Source organism: Carettochelys insculpta, chromosome 3 (assembly GCF_033958435.1).
Source record: "Carettochelys insculpta isolate YL-2023 chromosome 3, ASM3395843v1, whole genome shotgun sequence".
NCBI lineage: Eukaryota > Metazoa > Chordata > Testudines > Carettochelyidae > Carettochelys > Carettochelys insculpta.
In genome coordinates, this window is record NC_134139.1 from 191,967,786 (window position 1) to 191,990,556 (window position 22,771).

Here is a 22,771-nt window from a genome sequence, read left to right on the forward strand (position 1 = left end):
CAAAGCAAAAATACTAACAAGACTATAACACACACCTTCTGATCAGGAAAAAATACTGACCCACATGATATACTCAAGTAAAATCTAACACAACAATAAGAGTGGGTGATTTCAGCTGCCTACATACAATAACCTGATTGAAATGTCATGAGGGAACAAAGATTAGAGATATAATTTCTTAACACCTTAAAGACGTTGGCTAGGTTCTGGAGTACACAAGAAGAGAAGCTATTCTCAGCTTAGCAGGAGTGACACACAGGAGTTGGTTCAAAAAGTGAACATAGTGGAGCCTGTCATGGCCACAGGGCTAGCAGAAGCTCTGGCTTCTCCCCTTGTCCCTCTTAGTGCATGCCTTCATTACTTTGCCTTCCCTGGGGTAAAATCTTAAATAAGGTTAGGTGTAAGTATTCTGTGCATCAATCATGCTTGCCCAGCAGGTCTACCTTTGTACTATACTGGAGTTATGACCAGCAGTGAATGTTATTAATTAAATGAGCCTTCTTAAGACAAACTAACATTAATAGTCGGAACAAAACGTAAGAGAAGAGGATTGATGAAATAACAGAATGTCTGCTCCCATATGCATATCTAACCTAGCAAGATAGGTAGACTTATATCACAATTCTCCAGAATATAGGTTCACCTTATCTTTCTCATCTTGGAGATTCTATCTTTACATTCATCCCCTAAGTTTTATTGTTCTCTGGTGAATTTTTAGCCTAGTTAAACTGGTACATGCAGATAGATCATCAGGAGTCAGGGATAGCAACATTAATGTCAGTAGTCCTGGGCATTTGGTGAAATGAGAAGCTGTCATTTCTGCTTTTGTCCTCCTTCTTGCCTGCACATGTAGACAGAATTTCACTGAATTAATTTAATGTGTGCAAACAGTAAACAGCCCAATAACCAAATCAAGTTTCATTATGAAAGTCAGACATATATATGGTATTCAAGAATTTGTTAGAGGCAGCACCAAATCTATCACAAGCCGCGTCTACATGTGCCGGCTACTTCGAAGTAGCTGCACCAACTTCGAAATAGCGCCCGCCATGTCTACACGTGGCGAGCGCTATTTCAAAGTTGACATCGACGTAAGGTGGTGAGACGTCGAAGTCGCTATCCTCATGAGGAGATGGGAATAGCACCCTACTTCGACGTTGAACGTCGAAGTGAAGTAGGGCATGTGTAGCCGATCCGCGTCCCGCAACATCGAAATAGCAGGGTCCGCCATGGCGACCATCAGCTAAGGGGTTGAGAGACTCTCTCTACAGCCCCTGAGCTCGATGGTCGCCACGTGCAGCGGCCCCTTAAAGCTCCCTGCCCCCTGCCTTCCTGTGCAGGAAGCTGAGAGAGCGTGCAGGCGGCAGCACAGCCACACGGCCTGCCTGCACACCTCCCTGAAGCCCAGAGACACTCCCCCCCCACTGTGATGGCCACCCGCCAGCCCCCCAAGCGCCCTCAGGGCACCCCCCTCAAGGGGATCCAGGGCTCCCAGGCTGGCAGCCAGCTGGGGAAGAGGCAGCGGGGCCCCTCCTCGATGGAGGCCGAGATCCGGGACCTGCTGGGGGTCTGGAGCGAGGAGGAGGTGCTCCAGGTAATGGGGAGCAAGAGGCGGAACGCGGATGCGTTCGCTTGGCTGGCCGAGGGCTTGGCTGACCAGGGTCACCCTGCCCGCACTCCTGACCACGTCAGGAGTAAGGTCAAGGAGCTGCGGCAGGGTTACGCCAGGGCCCGGGATGCGGCTGGCTGATCTGGGGCCGCCCCCATCACTTGCCCCTTTTACAGGCAGCCCAGGGAAATCCTGGGCCCCCAGCACACCTCCTCCCTGCCGGCCGCTCTTGACACCTCGGCCGACGAGCCACAGCAGGTCCTAGAGGCAGAGTCCGCCCCGGAGGCAAGCCCCGCATCCCAGGGACCCCCCCAGGAGCCCACACCTGGGATGCCGGAGGAGGAGGAGGAGGGGGAATCCTCCTCCAGTGATGGGGGGCTCCACATTGCGCTGCCATCCCGGAGCTCCAGCAGGGCGTCCACCCACAGGGTGTCCCCCGACCGTGGGAGCAGACAATCAGGTATGTACCCCCCCGGTGCACACCCCTGGGGTTAAGGGGCGGGGACAACAGACATGACCAGGGCCCTCCACATGCCCAGATAACCATGGCCCCAAGGACAGCAGTGGCATGTCCCTCAGAAGACTGCATCAGCCCCCTGCCCCCCCAGCACAACAGTGCCATGCCCCATCCCTGGGGATGGGGGGAGCGGAACCTAGGGTCCCCTGGGGGGAGGGGTGCGACACCCATCAGCAGCATCTGCCGGGGATGGGGATGGGGAACCAGCAGCAGAGGGGTGGGGGGACAAGGGCCACGGCTCGGGGGCCACACACTCGCGGCTGTCTCCACTCTTCTTCCCCCCCTATGTTCCGCAGCTGCACCATCGGAGGGACTGGAGAGCGCCGGCGAGGTGTCAATGGTCCCAGAGAGCCCACCGGGGCCATCACTCCAGGCCAGCGCCTTGGCGGAGCACCGACCAGCCCCAGGGCGGGGACAACGGCGGACCCAGCACCACCACCGGACGGCGACGGACCCCCAGCTTCTGGCGATCCTCCGGCGGCAGCTGGAGGTCTCGGAGCAGTGCCTGCGGGTGGATGAGCGGCGCCTCGATCTGCAGGAGTGGGCGCTGGCCTGGCGCCAGGAGGCATGGGCGGCTTTTATGTGCACGTTTGAATGCATCGCGGACTACCTGGCCCCCCCATGCCGCGCCAGCCGCCGCTCTGCCCACCCTGCCTGCTCCACCCGCCGTCCCACTGCCATCTGCCACCGAGGGGCCTTCCACCGAGGGGGACCTGGGGCCTGCTGACACCCGCCGGCCATATCTGCCAGTTTGCCCGGCCCCCAGCCAGCCCTGGCCAGGGCTGAGGCCGAGGCGAGGGTTGCGCCCGCCAATCCCCAGCGCTGGACATTAGGGGGTGCGGGGCCCAGGACGTGCCCCCCCTCCTTTGTACATATCCCCTTTATTTATGTTGTATATAGTTTGTATTAGACCCCTGTTATTTTTTGATACCTGCCCCCCCATGTAAATAGTTCTCCCCTTCCTTGTGTTCCACTGTTTGTTTATTATATAATATATAATATTTATATCTGTAGTAATAATATAATAAGAATTCACTGTTTTGTGGTTTCACAAACAACAGGTCTATTTTTATTTGCAAGAAAAGTGGTGGGGGTGTGCTCTTGGGTGCTCTGTGGTGTGGGCGTAGGGGCAGGGAGTGTTGTGGAGGATGGGGGGGTGCAGTGGGGGGCCTGCCAGCGTTCACCCCGCGGCCTGGTCGAAATGGGCCCACAGGGCCTCCCGGACCCGGATCCCCTCGGGGTCGACCTGGCCACTGGGGGCAGCGGGTGGCTGCACGTCAGCCCTGCCAGCCTTCACAGCCCGGCCTTGAAAGAATGCCTCCCCCTTGCCCTCCACCAGGTTGTGGAGGGCGCTGCACGCGCCCACAATCTGGGGGACGTTGGTGGGGCCCGCATCAAGGTGGGTGAGGAGACACCTCCAGCGCCCTTTGAGACAGCCAAATGTGCGCTCAACCACCTGGCACGCGTGGTTCAGGCACGTGTTGAAGTGCATCTGCACTAGCCGGCTACTTCGAAGTAGCCAGCACAACATTGAAATAGCACACATCGTGTCTACACACGCTGTGCTCTATTTTGACATTGAAATAGACATTAGGTGGCGAGACGTCAAAATTGCTATTCCTATCCGAAGATGGGAATAGTGCCCTACTTTGACGTTCAACGTCAAAGTAGGATGTGTGTAGACGATCCGCGTCCCGCTACTTCAAAATAGCGGGGTCCTCCATGGTGGCAATCAGCTGAGTGGTTGAGATGCTCTCTCCAGCCCCTGCCACGCTCTATGGTCCCCATGTGCAGCAGCCCTTAAAGCACAACAGACCCGGATTTCCTGTGGCAGGAAGCTGAGAGCGTGCAGGCAGCAGCACATACACGTGCTAGCCCTGCAAGCCCTACAGAGGCCCCGAACCACCCACCCACAGCATCAAGCCAGCCCCCAGATGGCCCCCCCAGCTCCCCTCCTGAGGGGACCCAGGCACCCCCGGCAGCCAAAGGGAGGGGGGCGCAAAAAGAGGCAAGGCCTCTCCTGGTCAGAGTCTGAGCTCTGAGATGTGCTGGGGCTCTGGGATGAGGAGGAGGTGCTCCACGTGATGGGGAGCAAGCAGCAAGACGCAGAAGAGTTCAACCGACTGGCTGAGGGCCTGGCTGCCACCATGAAAGAAGCTGAAGAGAGGCCTACCCAGGATGTGTGGTTTGCAGGAAATAAGCATGAGGCACTGATGGAAGTTGCTAATTGAACATCTAGTACATGAAGAAATTGTTACTTGCATATGCTGATGGAAACAAATTTTGCTAAGGCATCAGGCTGAACACATAACAGGAACAGTTTTCACCTCCCTAACAAAATATGCTCTGAGTAACAAATTCAGTATTGCAGGCTGGGAGTTGTAGTCTCTGAATTTAGGGAAAAAACTAATGGGAAGCAGAAAGAGTATGTGTGCATGCACGCATGTGCTTGTCAGGGAGTGCCACGGCTCTGGAGTGTAAGCTTGTGGTCTTAATAAAATCTTGTTGGCTTTTACCCTTTCAGTATCTACTTCCCCTAAGCTCTCTTGTTCCTGAATCCACCTGCACGTCTCTTCAAAGACCAAGTGAGCTTCCTATTGGTGTTAATGCTTGGATTAGAGTGTTGGAGAACTATGTACTATGTCCTGGCAATCATGACAGACCTTTCTGAAGAAAGAAAAAGTGTTCTGCTTATTTACCCTCCTGCATCAGCACATATTTTACACTCTACCCCTCCTGGAAGAAAAATATGATGCTGTACTCACCATGCAAAAGAATTTTAGTGGGCCTAGCAGTAGCTGAATACTATCAACTCTTCTGGTAGGAACACAGACACTAGGATAATTGACAGATCAGTAGATTGCTACTTTGAGGGAACTGATTGTCACATGTGAGTTTGAAAACATGGCCAATGAATTGGTCTCAGATCAGCAAGTGGAGAACGTAGCTGTGCCTTGTATTAAAGGCCATGGTTGTGTGTTTGAGTTAGTGGTCTGAAAAGGGCCAGAAAACACCAAGGCTAGACACTCAACTACTATTTATTACAAGCCTTAAAATCAATGCTAACAATACATCTATGCATGCATCCTATACACTTCACCAGTTACACAGCCTTAGAATGCCAGAGAGGAGGTCATGGCCCCCATTTTCCCTAGGCTTTGAAGCATCCAAAATGGATCTGGTTCAGCTCTTTCAAGTTGTTGCTGCAAGCAAGGTACATGAGGGCATCTTGCTTAGTCCTTCCCAATTATCACCTCACCTTTGTCTATATTTATACTAAGCTCGACTTGGTTGATTATGACTACAATTAGCCACATGTTGTATAGCTATGCTAGTTTCTTATTCCCTAAGCTAATGTACCCTACCGTTACTATGCGTCTTTCATAAGGGCTACGTCTACACCAGCTCCAAACTTCGAAATGGCAACGCAAATGACCATTTTGAAGTTTACTAATGAAGCACTGAAATGCATATTCAGCTTTTCATTAGCATGCGGGCGGCCGCGGCACTTCGCAATTGACGCGCCTCGCCACCACGCGGCTCTTCCCGACGGGGCTCCTTTTCGAAAGGACCCCGCCTGCTTCGAAGTCCCCTTATTCCCATGAGCTCATGGGAATAAGAGGATTTCAAAGTAGCAGGGGTCCTTTCGAAAAGGAGCCCCGTCGGGACGAGCCGTGTGGCGGCGAGGCGCGTCAATTTTGAAGTGATGCAGCCACCCGCATGCTAATGAAGCGCTGAATATGTATTTCAGTGCTTCATTAGTAAACTTCGAAATGGCCATTTGTGTGGCTATTTCGAAGTTTGGGGCTAGTGTAGACACGGCCAACATGTTTAACCTTTTTGTGGTTAGCAGTTTTATGACTGGTGAGCTTTGCACTTATCAGACTGGAAATTTCCAGCACAGCATTTTGTATTGCACTGCTTGTGGTCACAGTTGGCCCAAATTCCTTAAGCTCAGGAAGCTGCCTGTCTGCATACCCACTTCAGGCCTTGTATACATGCACATAGCACATCAGATTTTACCCAGGCCTAAGCTTGCCTTGTCATATTCCCATACTTTGGTCAAGACAGGGCTGTGCAAGCTCCCCCACAACCACCTACTATTTAAATGGGACTTGACAACACAGAAATCCATAATAATTGCTAATCACTTTGAGTCGATTATAGCAGAGGCAAAAATAACATGTCCAGGCAGAGTAGGTGTGACCTAAGCCCTGTAATGACTACAGGAGTCATCTACAACAAACAGACAAAAAGTTGCAAGGGCAATGAAAATGAGAAGTCACAGAGGCTACGTCTACACGTGAAGCCAACATCGAAATAGCTTATTTCGATGTAGCAACATCGAAATAGGCTATTTTGATGAGTAATGTCTACACGTCCTCCAGGGCTGGCACCATTGATGTTCAACTTCGACGTTGCGCAGCACCACATCGAAATATGTGCTGCGAGGGAACGTCTACAAGCCAAAGTAGCACACATCAAAATAAGGGTGCCAGGCACAGCTGCAGACAGGGTCACAGGGCGGACTCAACAGCAAGCTGCTCCCTTAAAGGGCCCCTCCCAGACACAGTTGCACTAAACAACACAAGATACACAGAGCCTACAACTGGTTGCAGACCCTGTGCCTGCTGCATGGATCCCCAGCTGACGCAGCAGCAGCCAGAAGCCCTGGGCTAAGGGCTGCTGCCCACAGTGACCATAGAGCCCCGCAGGGGCTGGAGAGAGAGCATCTCTCAACTCCTCAGCTGATGGCCGCCATGGCGGACCCCGCTATTTCGAAGTTGCGGGACGCGCAACGACTACACGGTCCCTACTTCGATGTTGAACGTCGAAGTATGGCGCTATTCCTATCCCCTCATGGGGTTAGCGACTTCAACGTCTCGCCGCCTAACGTCGAAGTTAACTTCGATATAGCGCCCGGCGTGTGTAGCCATGACGGGCGCTATTTCGAAGTTAGTGCCGCTACTTCGAAGTAGCGTGCACGTGTAGACACGGCTAGACTGAGTGACTTCAAAACACACACAGGAAACATATGTTACTGCTGTGGAGGTACACAAACACAGCATGAGCTATACTAGAGGTGCTGCAAAGGGAGCTCAATTCATTCATTGTAAAAGTACCAGACATTATGCTAAGGTGCATCAAAGAACCAAACAAACCATCCCCATGTGCAGTAAGAAAATCAAATACAGTAAGCAAACAGCTTGGCTTACCTGGGTAATCTTTGGTGAGCTTAAACGATGACTAAGGAGGAGTATACATATATTGCTTGAGAATGCAAGTGAGTAAACAGGAAGGTGAAAGCACAATTGGAACAGCAGCTAGCAAGGAATGTGAAAGGCAACAAGAAAGCAGTCTACAGGCATTTTAAGAATGAGAGGGTGATCAGGGACAGTGTGGGGCTCTCACTGGATGAGGAGGAACCTACTGACAGAGGATGAGGTAAAAGCTGAAGTACTCAATGCTTTTCTTTGCCTCTGTTTTCATGGACAAGGTCAGCTTCCAGACTAATGCAGTAGGCAATGCAGAATGTGAAGGAGGTAGGCAGCCCTCAATGGTGAAAGAACAAGTTAAGAGCTATTTAGAAAAGCTACACATACACAAATCCATGGGTCCAGTTTAATACATCCGAGTGTACTAAGAGAATTGGCAAAGGTCATTGTGGAACCTTTAGCTGTTATCTGTGAAAATTTATGGAGATCGTGAGAGGTCCTGGATGATTGGAAAATGGCAAATATAGTACCCATTTTTAAAAGAGTTAAAGGGGACAATCCAGGGAACTATAGATCAGTTAGCCTTACATCAGTCCCTGGAAAATTCGTGGAGGGGATCCTCAAAGAATCCATTGTGAAGCACTTGGAAGAGGGAAAAGTGATCAGGTATAGTCAACATGGGTAGTTAACATGGATTCACCAAGGGCAAGTCATGCCTGAGCAATCTCTTTAGCTTCTGTGATGAGTTAAGTGGCTTTGTGGATATGGGGAAGGCTGTGGACATAATAATAATAAAAAATGTACATGGAGAGGCACATCTCATAGAGCAGGAAGGGACCTTGAGAAGTCATTAACTCTAGTCCCCTGTCCTCTTGACAGGACCAAGCACCATCCCTAATCACTTGTTTTTTTTTAATTTATTTGCCCCGTACCCCTAAATGGCCTTCTCAAGGATTGAGCTCACAACCCTGATTTCAGGGCTGAGTTTAGCAAGCCAATGCTTAAACCCCTGAGCTACCCCTTCCCTCAATATACTTTAACTGTATCAAAGCTTTTGATACAGTCTCAAAATATTCTTTCCTGCAAGTTAAGGAAGTATTGATTGTATAACTGGACTGTAAGGTAGACAGAAGGTGACTAGATGATTAGTCCCAGTGAGTAGTAATCAATAGCTCTGTGTGTGGTTGGTAGTCTGTTTGAAGTGGAGTGCCCCAAGGATCAGTTCTAGAGTTGGTATTGTTCAAAATCTTTATTAATGACCTGGATGAGGGGATGGATTGCACCCTCAGCAAATTTGCAAATGACACTAAGCTAGGCAGAGAGGTAGATACATTGGAGGGTAGGGACAGGGCCCAGAGTTACCCAGATAAATTGGAAGATTGGGCAAAAAGAAATCTGATGAGGTTCAACAACAACAAGCCAGAATCCTGCACTTAGGCTAGAAGAATGCCAAGAATTGTCGCAGGCTGGGGACCGACTGGCTAAGTAGCAGTGCAGCAGAAAAGGTCCTGGGCATTACCGTGGATGAGAAGCTGGAGGTGAATCAACAGTGTGCCCTTATAGGCTAATAGCATATTGGGCTGCATCAGGAGGAGCATTTCCAGCAGATCTAGAAAAAGTTATTATTCCCCTATATTGAGCACTGGTGAGGCTATATCTGGAGTATTGCATCCATTTCTGGGCCTCTCAGTATAGAAAGGATGTGGATGCATTAGAGCTGGTCCAGTAGAGGGCAATGAAAATCATTAGGGGGCTGGAGCACATGAACTGTGAGGAGAGGCTGAGGGATTTGCACTTATTTAGTTTGCAGAAGTGAAGAATGATGGATGATTTGAGAGAAGCCTTCAACATCCCGAAAGGGGGCTCTAAAGAGGATGTAGTAGTGATAGATGGCAGAACAAGCAGAAGTGGTCCCAAGTTACAGAGAAGTTGGTCTAGTTTCGTTATTTGAAAAAACTATTTCTCCAGTAGAGTGGTAAAGCTCTGGAATTGGATTTGTTCACAAAATTAATTGTTGACCTGTATAGCACCTGTATTGTCTGTCTATCCTTTTCAATCTAGGCATGCTCTGTCACAAGAGTTTTTTTTGTAAAAAGTGCAGAATGGTATCATGGAAGAGATTCCATCATTTGAATGGGTTCTCACTGATTCTGGTGACAGAGAAAACTGGAAGTATGTGTGTTTGCATAGACATAAGGGAGCCCCAATACAGCCATCATAAATGACAGCCATCCACATTCAGAAGATGTGTTCCTGGAACTTAACGACCCAAGGATGTTTTATTTTCTTGATCTACAGAGTATAGATCACTAAGCTGAGCTACAGGCAGACTGTAGAGATCTGCATTCATCATACACGCTAGACTATTCCACTTTAAATATGCACCATACAGACTTGCACCAGAACCCAAAGATTTCCAAAGAATGATGTCAGTGATTCTAAAGAACCATGGATATTTGAATGATGATATTGTCTTTGACAAGACCCACAAGGAACACGAAAAAAACCTCTTACAACAGCCAGATTGAAACCGAATTTGGCCAAATGATGACTCAATAGTTCTTTCTGAGGCATATAAATTCATAAACTGGACTGAAATCTGACCTAGACCATGCCATGGTGGTTACAAAAGCATTATTTCTGAGAAACCTATCAACCTAACATGCTTGCTTAAGTCTCAGACCATGCTGCACACAGTTTACCCACGCTGCACTTCAGTCATACAACCATTACCAGCAGTTCTCTGGGACCGTAAGCTTCTTCCTGGAGGACTCATGAACAAGAGAATTTCAAAATGGTGAAAGATGTGTTTGCAAATAGCCCAGAATTTACATTTTTTTATTTATCCTGAATTAACCATAATTGAGTGTAAAGGTGCCTCCGATTATGGGCTGGGAGCAATACTTACTCAAATCCATCAAGACAATATAGAAGCAACTGCTGTGTTGGCTTAAAAAACATTTACAGAAGCATAGAGAAAATATTCAACTCATGAAAAGGAGTCACTTGCATATATAGAAAATTTAACTTGAGGTTTTACCTTCAAATTGTGTATACATCACAGGCCTTTGACAACAATATTAACATCTAAAGGAAGAAGAATTTCTAGATGGTCACCAAGGCTGTTTTCATACCCAGGATTTCAAATTATAAGAGCATATTGCTTGTCCTTCATGCTTTTTCTTTGCCCAATGTCCAGCTGGATGATAACAAAGAAGTAGTTGCTCTTATATCTAGTACTCTCACATTAAAAGCCCAATTCAAAGCAGATGGCTTAGCGTGCCAGATTCAAAAATGATTTTGAGAACAGCTGATGAAAAAATATCCACGCAACCCTGAATACCTTCATCAAGGTTTGCTACTCTACTTTAGAATATGAAACAAACTTTCTCTACAAGATGAGTGTGTCATGAGGTACTCTGATTGATTGTGCCAGATGAACTGTACCCAAAAGTCATGTCATGCGCATGCACACATCAAGGGACTGTCAGAATGAAGCAGCGTCAATTGACCTGCGTTGGTAGCTAAGAATGGGTGCTGAAATTGATGCAGCTATAAAAATAAACATTACTTACCAGTTATACAAGAAAACCGTGGTGGCAAATGTGCCGTGATACTTCTTCCAAATGCAGCATGGGGTGCAAATTAATATTACTCATCCATTTGACAGTGTGCAAAGTGACGGTTGTTATGCCATGAACCAGACTGCCCACTGGATGAATGGATGAAAGTGACACTTACCTTACACATCACCTCTGCTATAGTGATCAAGTTCTCGATGGCAGCGTTTGCCAAGAAAGAGAACTCAGAAAAATTAGTATCAGAAAATGGAATGCTGTTTACCTCACAGGCAATTTGAAACTTCCCTCACAGAAAGGAATATAAGACAGACCAGATCAGTCGTGTATTACCCCCAAGGTAAAAGAGAAATTAAATGATTCATTAGAAGTTGAAAGACAGTCTGAGAGAGCAGCACTAGCAGGAAAAGCAACGGACAGCCTTCATTACAGATATCTTACACATCTGCAGACATGCACCATGCCACAGTGCCAAAGTCACCTGCTGAAGCATTGCCTGGTAGAGATGCATACTGACCAAACATTGCTGGATTACAGTGGTCTACATCTCATATCTGAGCAGCCAGACAAAAGACAAACAGTTCAACAGAACAGCAAAAATATGACACATACCGATAAATATTGTGGGTACAAGGAATCCAAGGAGTTGTGGCTGCTGAGAGGCCAGGTATGTAGGCAGCAGTACAGAAGTAAGGAGGACAATACCAACATGTCCCCCTTACTTTTGTGCACCTGTCAGAGGGGCCTCTGCCTTCGGAAGTGTGCTCCTGGCCAGCAGACACCATTCTCAAGCTGCCCAGTTCTGAAGACAGTGTTGCTGCCTGTAGCATTGCAGAAGTAAGGATAGCCGTCCCACACACCCTCTACAATAATCTTGTGACCCTTCCACAATTCCTTTTTGGGCGAGAATGCCTAAAATTATAACACTGTGAAATCCCAGATTTAAATACCTGAAATCATGACATTTATTATTTTTAAAATCTTCTGACCATGAATTCGACCAAAATGGACTGTAAATTTGATAGAGCCCTAATCATAGATAATAAACGTTTCTTCTTGCTTGTTGATTGTTTGCTAATTATGCAGTGGGTGTTTATTAACCTAGTTTAGTGTATATTACTAATTATTATTGTTATACCTGATATCTTAGAAGGGAGAAAATGGATGTGGTATGTCTAGATCCAGCTGCTGTCTCTGAATTTAGAAAAACTGAGGGAGAGAGACAGAGAGAATCACGATAGGGGCAGGAGCTGTAGCACAAACTATATGTGGAGCTGTACAATTGCTGAAAGCTTTGCTCAATGTCACCCTTTCAGTCTTGACTTCCAACACACAAATGAATCTGCCCAAGTGACATTTTAAGGCACCTAAAAACTCTTCCCGGGTACAACAGTCCCACAGTGGCACCACACTCACTGCTCTGTCTACAAGGCACAATCTTGTCCTAAGCAAGTAGGGTGGGAATGTGACTTTTCAAATTGCATGACAGTAGCTGCAGATTATTTAAATCTTAATAGGGAAAACAGGAAGGAAGAAGATGGGTAGCAGAAGCAAGCAGCATGGCAGAAAGGATGGGTTCTGTGATAACGAGACAAGGTCAGAAATGCTCAGTGAACACCATCAATTGTAACACATGGGCTTCTCAAATTTCAAAGGGATGTAGCCCTGCTCTAAGTTATGAAGCCAGGATAGCCATTTGCTGTTCATGCTCCTATTATATTTGCAGCCATCACACATCTCTAAGCAGTGCAAGCAGGTAACAGACTGACGGTTAAGAGTAGCATCCAGAAATATAGCTACTAGGAAGCCTAGCACACCCATTCCCCATTCCCTGTTCCCTATCCCCAGCTTCTGACAGAGGCTAGGGAAATCATTCCTGCCCATCCTGGCTAATAGCCATTGATGGACCTATCCTCCATATATTTATCTATTTTTTTTAAAATCCCTGGTAAAATATAAACACAATGCTGCAGCTTCTCAATATGCAAAGTGATGGCAATAAGTCTTTTGCCTTTCAGATTGTGGTAGATGGGCAAATGCTAAATAATATGAAAATATTATTTTTTCAGCATCCTTATAATGAAAAGTACATGACAGGTTTTATTTCTGCTATTCATTTCACAAACACAGAGATTGCATTTAGAAATCAAATTTCATGGAAATTAATAGAAATGTTGGCCCACTATGAGCTTGCCCACTCTGTCCTCTCTCCCAGCATGGAAACATAAAGGGCTGGTATAATCAAGAGGGAGCAAAGATCTAGACTAAGACAAATATTCCACTTTCTAAATGATAGGATGCTTCAGAACTGGCAAAAAAAAAAAAGACACTAGCTAACTCCCTTCCCACATGAAATATGAAGATTCCTAACAAGACAATATCACAGCAGTCCTGATAAAAATCCTCGCATTTTGAAAATTGCTTCATAATGTCATTAATGCTGGTGGAATTGTTTATTTTTTATTTGTACTATGGTATGTGGCTACATGTGAATCATAAAACATCAGACACTAAAACAGCAAGAACTATCATCCCCCATTTACTGCCCCTATTCATCATAAGAGTTGAAAAATACTTTAATGTTCTAGTTTGGTGCATCCAGTTTTGGGGCCAGAAAGATGATGTGTTATGTTCTGAACATCCATGAACCTTTTCCTTGCCTTAAACTTAGAAAGAATCTTATTACAAATGTTATGCCTTCCACCTTCAAGAGTTTAAATGTAAGGACTTCAGCAAAAACAAGTGCAGTGCTCTTAATTGTGCTTAGGCTTTTGGGGTAAAGATCCCGGAAGAGCTGAAATCTTTGGGTTTAATCTTGCACAGTGCTCGGTAGTGCTAAGTGGTCCCAACTCCCATCGATGTCAATGGAACTAGAGGGTGCTCATCATCAAAGAAGCTTTAAAAAGTCAAGAATTTACTTATATAAATGAATACAAAGAAACAAAGTCAGGAAATGCCAGATTTATGGTTGTCTGTGTAGCCTTTTTTCTGGCCTTGGGTGCATCCAACTTGTGTACTGAATGAGGCTGGAGGTGTTTGTGAAAAAATAGCATTATGTAATTAAAAATGTATTATAATGTGTACATACAAATAGGGCAAATTAAGGTTCCATAGGCAAGCATTATCTGACATTTACTAGCTTTTGATTACTTGACTTTTTAACCCAACATTTTGCAGTGTTATAACATTGGCTAATTGGTGGCTTTTTTAAAAAATGAACTTTTGCTATTTTGCATATTTAGATGTAAATCTGACCTCTACTGAACCAATCTTTAAATCCTATTTCACGAATCAAAACTGCAAGTATTTCACACTTTTTTACAGCACTGAAATGGAAAGGAAATGCAATTCCCTTAAATGTCAAGAGTTTCAAACATGATTGTGACTTTCATATAGTGGCAATAACAAGTAATTATACAGGTACTTGTTATTTACAGCCTACCACTACTTTATGATTGGTTACTCATGAAGATTAGAAGAGTTGAAAGTTAGAGACAAAATCCATCAATTCCCTCTTATGTTGATGTCTCTGAATTAAAGCGTTAAGACTGCAGAGATCTTTCCACTCTAAGTGTTCATTCTTTATGCTAACTCACATATTTTAATGTCTCCTCTTGAGCTGAAAATTCTCCTACTTTGTATCAGGGTGAGGGAAACAGGACTGTGTACCTTTGGGGAGCCATTGTATGGGTAAGGAGGACATCTCTCTTGTCTCAGATAATCTTCTCTGGCTGTTACCTTTGCTCTAGTGGTTTGGAGCATGGACACCTTTGTTTAGCTTTAAATCTTATGGAGGCAGTTCTTCTGGGCATAACAGTGTGTAACTCTGTGTTAACACTTCATTGCCCTTCTCCAGTTTCTTAAAAAAAATCAAACCCTAATTCCACAGAAAAGTAGCTGGAGACCCAGGCTATGTCTACACTGCAGTTTTTTTGCCTTTTTTTTTTTGATGTTACATATTTCAATGTTCTAATATTTTAAAAAGTAATGTAGGAAAAATGCATTCACACAGCCACAGCACTGCAAAACAGAGCATTCTTATTTACAGCCATAATTCACAGTCAGAGCATTGCAAAAGAGCCTTCACAGGAGCTGATAATATCTGTTTTTAATTCACACACATTCCTTTTTCACCTTGAAAGGTTGAGGGGAGGCATTGGCCGAAATCATTCACAGAGCTGTAGTAATTATTTCGAAATAAAAGCCCTCTTCTCTTGAATGATTCTGTTTGGCAGTGTGAACGCTTTGGAGTTTGGGGAGGTTCTTTGGAAAAAGGGGGTTTTCCAAAAACAAACAAACAAAAAAAAACCAAAAAGTGTAGAAAGCCACCCAAAATTCTGTCTCTAAGGCTTTTCAGCAAGCATTACACAATGTCAGCCTCTTCACATGCAAATCCCAAAAATGCATCTTACGCACGAAGGCTCATGACCTCATACATTTGTTAGTCTTTAAGGTGCCACAGGACTGCTTGTTATTTGTGACAGATATCTATTATTAGCATCATTTTTTAAAGGAGGTGTACTCTTGCTCACATTAATCTTAAAAAGAGCAGAGTTGGCTCTAAGTATAGGAATATTAAGCCCTATAGAATTAGAACATAAGTGCCTTTGGAACTGCAGTCTCAGTGAAGGGTGTGTTTTCTTGAATTTCCAAAGCTGCTGCAAGTCACATCACATTCTATGGTTGATATCTCCAGATGTGACATGTCAATGTAACACGACATCACCTGAGGATATGGATGTGGTCTTCTGAAAATGGTGATAATAGCAGTTAAAACAAAAGGATAGGACTTTATGTGTTTTATTTCTTTTAAAAAGTTTTTAAACCCATTTGCCAAGTGTCAAGGCCCATGAAATAGAATGATGCAGTGTGCACAATTTAAGATGCAGGAGCAGCCATGTAAGAAAAACCTGGGTAATTTCCCATTACCTTCTAGCATCAAGACTGGAAGTCTGGCTTCACTGCCTGCATCACAATAAACCTACTTTTTATTTTCAACTTTTGAGAAGCAAGAGAATCTTAACCAGCTTCATTATTTCCATTTAGAAGTTGCATTATTTTGGGCTTTATAAACCAGTGCATTATCAAAGCCTGAAACTCCCCCATAAAATATAAGCAACAGAAACAAACAGGGCTAGAGAAAACATTGAAGAAAACCACTCCCCTCCTGCCACTGGCTACCCTCCCCATCTCTTCTCTTTACCTTGGATAACTTTCATTTATGGGTTTTTCTATGGCATATGCCATAATCCAATGGGAACCCCTTGGACACATTTTTCTGGCTTTAGTCTCACAACTTCCTTCTGAGGCACAGAAATGTTCTCATATCCATTTTACAATAGGCAGAGGAAAATGACTTGCCTAAGGTCATTCAAGACTGTGACAGAGCCAAAAGCAAAATTTAGATTTCCTGATTCCCTGTACACTTTATTTGCAGAGTAGATGGCCTTTCCCATTCTTATTTCAGTTCTGGAGGCTGATAACTCCTTCTCTGCCTTCTTTAAGAGAGGATCAAATGGCGATAGGGAATTTCTCTGCTCATTCTCCATACAGGTGATTGATGGTAAGTAAATAGTTTCTGTTGTTCCCACTGCTTTAGGATAGAGAGGTATCTATAATCTTCCTACCCTCTGTGCAAGAAGTAGGAGAGAGAGTTGTACCAAGTGACTATCTGAAGAATTTGCTCTAAGGAAAGCTTCATCTCTTGCAAGGATTAAAGTGAACTGGCATACAAAGCTGTTGGTTTGCTATCAGACCTTGTGAACAACCTTTACACAGTTCTTCCCAGAGTTCCACCTACAGAGAACATGAAGCTGTAAAGTCTGTGTTACTTGCAGGCAGGTACAAACCATCTCCAGTCTTTTAATCTCTTGGAATAAGTCATTATTTGAGGATTCAAACTTGTGCCCATTATATCTTTAAAGTTCCCCTCAAAGGAACTAGTGTTGTTCAATACCTATTGCATAATCCAAAACAAACTGATAATCTTTCCATCAGCTTCAAAGGGCCTTTAGTTCAGACAACAAAGGTCAGTCCTCCTGGGTTCTAGTCTGACCTATGCCGTTGTCTCCTTTTTTGGGGGGAAGTTATATGGCATTTTCTCCCCATAAATTTGCCCTCCCATAGAATGAATGTTCACTTGCTTTCACATGAATCTTTTGAGAAAATTAAAAAGTGAAAAATAGTTTGCTACCCTTAGATGAAAGCACATGGTATTATTGTTATTACTTTCCCCAAAGCAAGCTCTATCTATTGGCTGTGCTGGAGCTGGTTTGTTTTTCTTTATTATTTAATTTAACACAATTTTAAAAATTAGTTTGCATAACAAAGAGATTTTAAACTACATGGGAACAATGCATCTGACATAATTCTTCACTAAATCCATTGCGAGGGAGAAAGACCCCAAAAAGATTGACAATGGGAGATATAAATCCCTAAAATGAGGGACACAAGAGCACACAGAAGCTGTGTCTACACGTGCACGCTACTTCGAAGTAGCGGCACTAACTTCAAAATAGCACCCGTCTCAGCTACACGCGTCGGGCGCTATTTCAAAGTTAACTTCGACGTTAGGCGGCGAGACGTCGAAGTTGCTAACCTCATGAGGGGATCGGAATAGCGCCCTACTTCGACGTTCAACGTCGAAGTAGGGACCGTGTAGACGATCCGCGTCCCGCAACGTCGAAATTGCCGGGTCCTCCATGGCGGCCATCAGCTGGGGGGTCGAGAGATGCTCTCTCTCCAGCCCCTGCGGGGCTCTATGGTCACCGTGGGCAGCAGCCCTTAGCCCAGGGCTTCTGGCTGCTGCTGCTGCAGCTGGGGATCCATGCTGCATGCACAGGGTCTGCAACCAGTTGTCAGCTCTGTGTATTTTGTGTTGTTTAGTGCAACTGTGTCTGGGAGGGGCCCTTTAAGGGAGCGGCTTGCTGTTGAGTCCGCCCTGTGACCCTGTCTGCAGCTGTGCCTGGCACCCTTATTTCGATGTGTGCTACTTTGGCGTGTAGACATTCCCTCGCAGCGCCTATTTCGATGTGGTGCTGCGCAACGTCGATGTTGAATGTCAATGTTGCCAGCCCTGGAGGACGTGTAGACGTTATTCATCGAAATAGCCTATTTCGATGTTGGCTTCACGTGTAGACATAGCCAGAGACCCCTACTTGTGTCCTTGTGTCCTTTCATCAATCCAATCATCCCCTTTTTCCTCCACATCTCCTTCCTTCTACCCTTCAGCCTCCTCAATGCTTAGTGAGTGCCACTGGGAGTCATAGGCTGTGTCTACACCACAAAAATAACTTCAAAGTTGCCTACTTCAAAGTACATCTTTGAAGTAAGCAACTTTGAAGTTGAGTGTCTACACACACCTTACTTCAAAGTTAAGCTTCAAAGTAGGACATTACTCCATTCCTGGGAATGGAACAAGGACTTCGATGTTGGGCTCCCTACTTTGAAGTTAACTTCAAAACATCAGCTAGTCATGAGAACCATATGACAGAGAGAAATTTGCCTGTGTGTCATATACAGGCAGTTACACTGTGTTCAAAGTAGGGGAAAATGTGTGTAGACTCTCTGTTGGTTATTTTGAAGTAGTGCCTAACTTCAAAGTTAACTTTGAAGTTAGTTTCTAGTGTCAATGCACCCATAGTGATGAACACAGTGCAACTGCCTGTATATGATATACAGGCAAATTTCTCTCTGTCATATGGTTGTCATGACTAGCTGATGCTTTGAGGTTCTCTGTGTCCAACTTTACTAGACCCAGGCTGCGTCTACACGTGCACGCTACTTCGAAGTAGCGGCAGTAACTTCGAAATAGCGCCCGTCACGTCTACACGTGCTGGGCGCTATTTCGAAGTTGAAATCGACGTTAGGCGGCGAGACGTCGAAGTCGCTAACCCCATGAGCGGATGGGAATAGCGCCCTACTTCGACGTTCAACATCGAAGTAGGGACGTGTAGACGATCCGCGTCCCGCAACATCGAAATAGTGGGGTCCTCCATGGCGGCCATCAGCTGGGGGGTTGAGAGATACTCTCTCTCCAGCCCTTGCGGGGCTCTGTGGTCACCGTGGGCAGCAGCCCTTAGCCCAGGGCTTCTGGCTGCTGCTGCTGCAGCTGGGGGTCCGTGCTGCATATACAGGGTCTGCAACTAGTTGTTGGCTCTGTGTATCTTGCACTGTTTAATGAAAGTGTGTCTGGGAGGGGCCCTTTAAGGGAGCGGCTTGCTGTTGAGTCCGCCCCGTGACCCTGTCTGCAGCTGTGCCTGGCTCCCTTATTTCGATGTGTGCTACTTTGGCGTGTAGACGTTCCCTCGCTGTGCCTATTTCGATGTTGGGCTGAGCAACGTCGAAGTTGAACATCGACGTTGCCAGCCCTGGAGGACGTGTAGACGTTATTCATCGAAATAGCCTATTTCGATGTCGCAACATCGAAATAAGCTATTTCGAAGTTGGGTGCACGTGTAGACGTAGCCCCAATGATCTGGTGAGGATTAGTGGGATAGAAGTATGGGAATGAGGGAGAGCTTCTCACCACATATAGAATTCTGACACATGGGCTGTGTCTAGACTAGCCCCCAACTTCGAAGGAGCATGGTAATTAGGGTGTTGGGAGATTACTAATGAAGTTCTGTGGTGCACATACAGCACTTCATTAGTCAAAATCTCCTCCGCGGCAACTTCGAAGTGTTAAACTTCAAAGCGCCGGCTTGTGTGTAGCCGCGGGTCACTTGCGGGTATTTCGAAGTGCCCACGCTACATTGAAGTCCCTTCACTCCCCAAAATTTTGAAGTGTAAAGGGACTTCAATGTAGCGTGGGCACTTCAAAGTACCCACAACTGACCGGTGGCTGCACGCAAGCCAGCACTTCAAAGTTCCACACTTCGAAGGTGCGGTGGGGAAGATTTTGACTAATGAAGTGCTGTATATGCACCACATAACTTCATTAGTAATCTCCCAACACCCTAATTACCATGCCCCTTCGAAGCTGGGGACTAGTCTAGACACAGCCATGGTCCGGTAATTGTCTTTTTGCTAGCTAGAATGTGTATGTTTTTGATCCCATGGGCCTGCAGCTGATTAGGCACATTTTTAAACAAACGTACGTACCTTTTGTTTGGATTTTCTGCCACAAATAAGTTTTGATCTATTTTTAGACTTCCTCTGAATCCTGCTTTACTCAGCATTATCCATTAAGCAAAGTTGAACATTCTGGAACTTCCATCCCACCTTGAAAGCTGTATGTTAAATTATGCGGATGAATTCCATCAGTCAATTTCTCCTTTGCTGTCAACACAGCAACTACATTTTTTATTGTCTGAACAAACTCCTCCCATATACCAGGCTGAAAAAATATCAGAGAAAAATGGTTCAACAAAGCACCCTGGCCTCCTTTTACAATTGTACATATTAATGGGGTTTTTTGTAAATATTTACAAATCAAACTGTTAATATATTCAGTATCCCTGAAAATTGTCTTCTTTAACTTGCAAAAGTCTAGGGACCATTCAGTGCAAAATGATGCTGCAGATGTCTAACATAAACAAAAATGCCAGTGACGGTTTGGTATAGCTTGGCTGAAATATTAGTCTTATAAAATTCATAACCGCTAATGAAGTCACGGCAAAAAAGCCTTTTACTACACCTCAGACAATTGTGAAGTGTTTACCTCTGCAGAAAATCATTGTAAATAACATGTTAGCACAATATGGATGATAGTTATGCATCGCTATGTGCTTTAATAATGTTTTATAATATGTTAAAGCAATTGCCATTGCAATTTTTCTAGACAAGGTCTCTGTGATCTACCATTCATGTAATGATAAGGGTAGATACAATGGGAATAAAATCTTTATGAAAACCACCCTGGTTAACTGTCCATTTCAAGGAAGGAATTGAATCAGCAGCCCTCTCAAATTACTTATGTTTTGACTAAGGTATTTAGCTTTTTTTATTGAACCTTCTGCTTTGAACGCACACATCCCATGGATATGAAATGATGGATTTCTTTGGATTTTAAACCACAGGCACTTTATGTCATTAATAAATATTCATTTTCCTGCTATCCCTCCAGTAGTATTTCATCATCAATCATGGCTGAAATCACAGCTGTGAAAGCTGTTTATGCTTTACACTTCTCCACTATATGATCTGGCAGATACTTATGAAATTATTGGAGTGTAGAATTAATGGAGGGCAGGAAAGTGGGAAGAAGGAGGGGGAAAGGAGTACTGCTTTGTGTTCTTTTTTAACAATCTTTGTTTCCATGCTTATTCCCAGAGTAATACTGTTTTGTTTTCCTTTCCAAAATCCACATAAATCACTCCATTGGTCTCAACTGTCCTGTGAAAATAAAAATTATCCCAAACCATTCAGGAATTACTCAGGGACTATTCAGTGTTCAATATGTCAGAGAAGCAAAGACAGACGCTCAGGAAGAAGAAGATTACAATCAATGAAGAAAAATCAATAGCGTGTAGAAGCTATCCTGCTGCCAGCGTTGTCAGGAAAAAGGCCTCCACGTTCCCCAATCTCATTATATGTAGCAGATTATTAGAAGCTGAGCAACAAGACTGAAAGTATAATAATGCGGGTTTTTTATGGTCTTAGTGCAAACCAACATTTTGCTCTGACTTAATAAACATAACAAACTGCTACCCAACTGATGTAGCATTTTATATATTTATAAAGTGCTCTAATACGGGATAAGAGGTGATATTTAAAGTGCTTTAAAATGCAGCCCACAGAATGACTGGAGTCATGACTGCATTATTTTTTGTTTGTTTGCGGTTTATCTCTCTATGTCTCTCTGTCTTGAAGAATCGACGTGTCATGAGATCTGCTTGCTAATGTGGTGGTCACATATTCACTTCAAAAATCAATTAGCCAGCCAAGGCAACCATTTGATTTTAGAGAACAACATTTGCGTGATTTCAGGGAGACCTCGTCTTTTAGAGCCTCAGTTGACAGAAAGAAATAGCAAGAAAGCTAACAATAAAATCTGTCTTGCCATGATTCATAAAAGCACAGAGGAAAGAAATGAAGCACATGCAGAAGTCTCACTGATGTCAAAGGTAAGTAAATGTTTAAGCGCCTTGCTGAACTTGGGCTTCAACTAAGGAACAGTCAGAACCCAGCAGCCATACAGGCAAAAGAACAATTCATCTTTATTCATTACACTCCATATCTCTCCAGTGCGTGAGAGTAAAAGCCCACTTATGTGTGCAATTGACTGTTTTATCTATGAAAATGACACCTTATGTGCACGCCAAAGAGGGCAAATTTTGCAACTGGAAATATTTTTGGGGGGGGGGAGTTAAAATGTCTTCCCACTATGCTATGCTTGTTATATTTCCATCATTAATTGTAGTGTTGAATGTGGTACAAAATAGAGTGGTGGAGAAGGAGAGTGCTACTGATCTGGCTTTCCCATTTTTATGTCACATAAGGATTTCTGTACAAGGGGAAAATTGACTGTGCTGATTTAAGGTGTCTAAATACTCACTGTGATCCTAAAGCACAACAAAGAGGACTTAAGAGGAGTTGAAAATCTTGCTCCTGTGTTAGGCTTAGCATTCCCTTCTCACTAGGGTGACCATACCCACCCTATCCCAAATATGCAATGGGGGCAGGAGGGCCACTCCCTGGCTGCAGCTGCCCAGGGCTGCCACCTTGGGGGTCTTCCCCAGCTGCCCCATGCCTAGAGATGCTGGGAAGGAGGCGGCAGCCATGTGGGTGGACTACTGGCTCCCTGCACCTCAAGGAGTTGGGAAGGAGGAGGCAGCCATGCCAGTGCTCTCCCAGCTTCCCTAAATACAGGGCAATAGCCCCTTTTTTTAAAGTATCAGAGGGGTAGCCG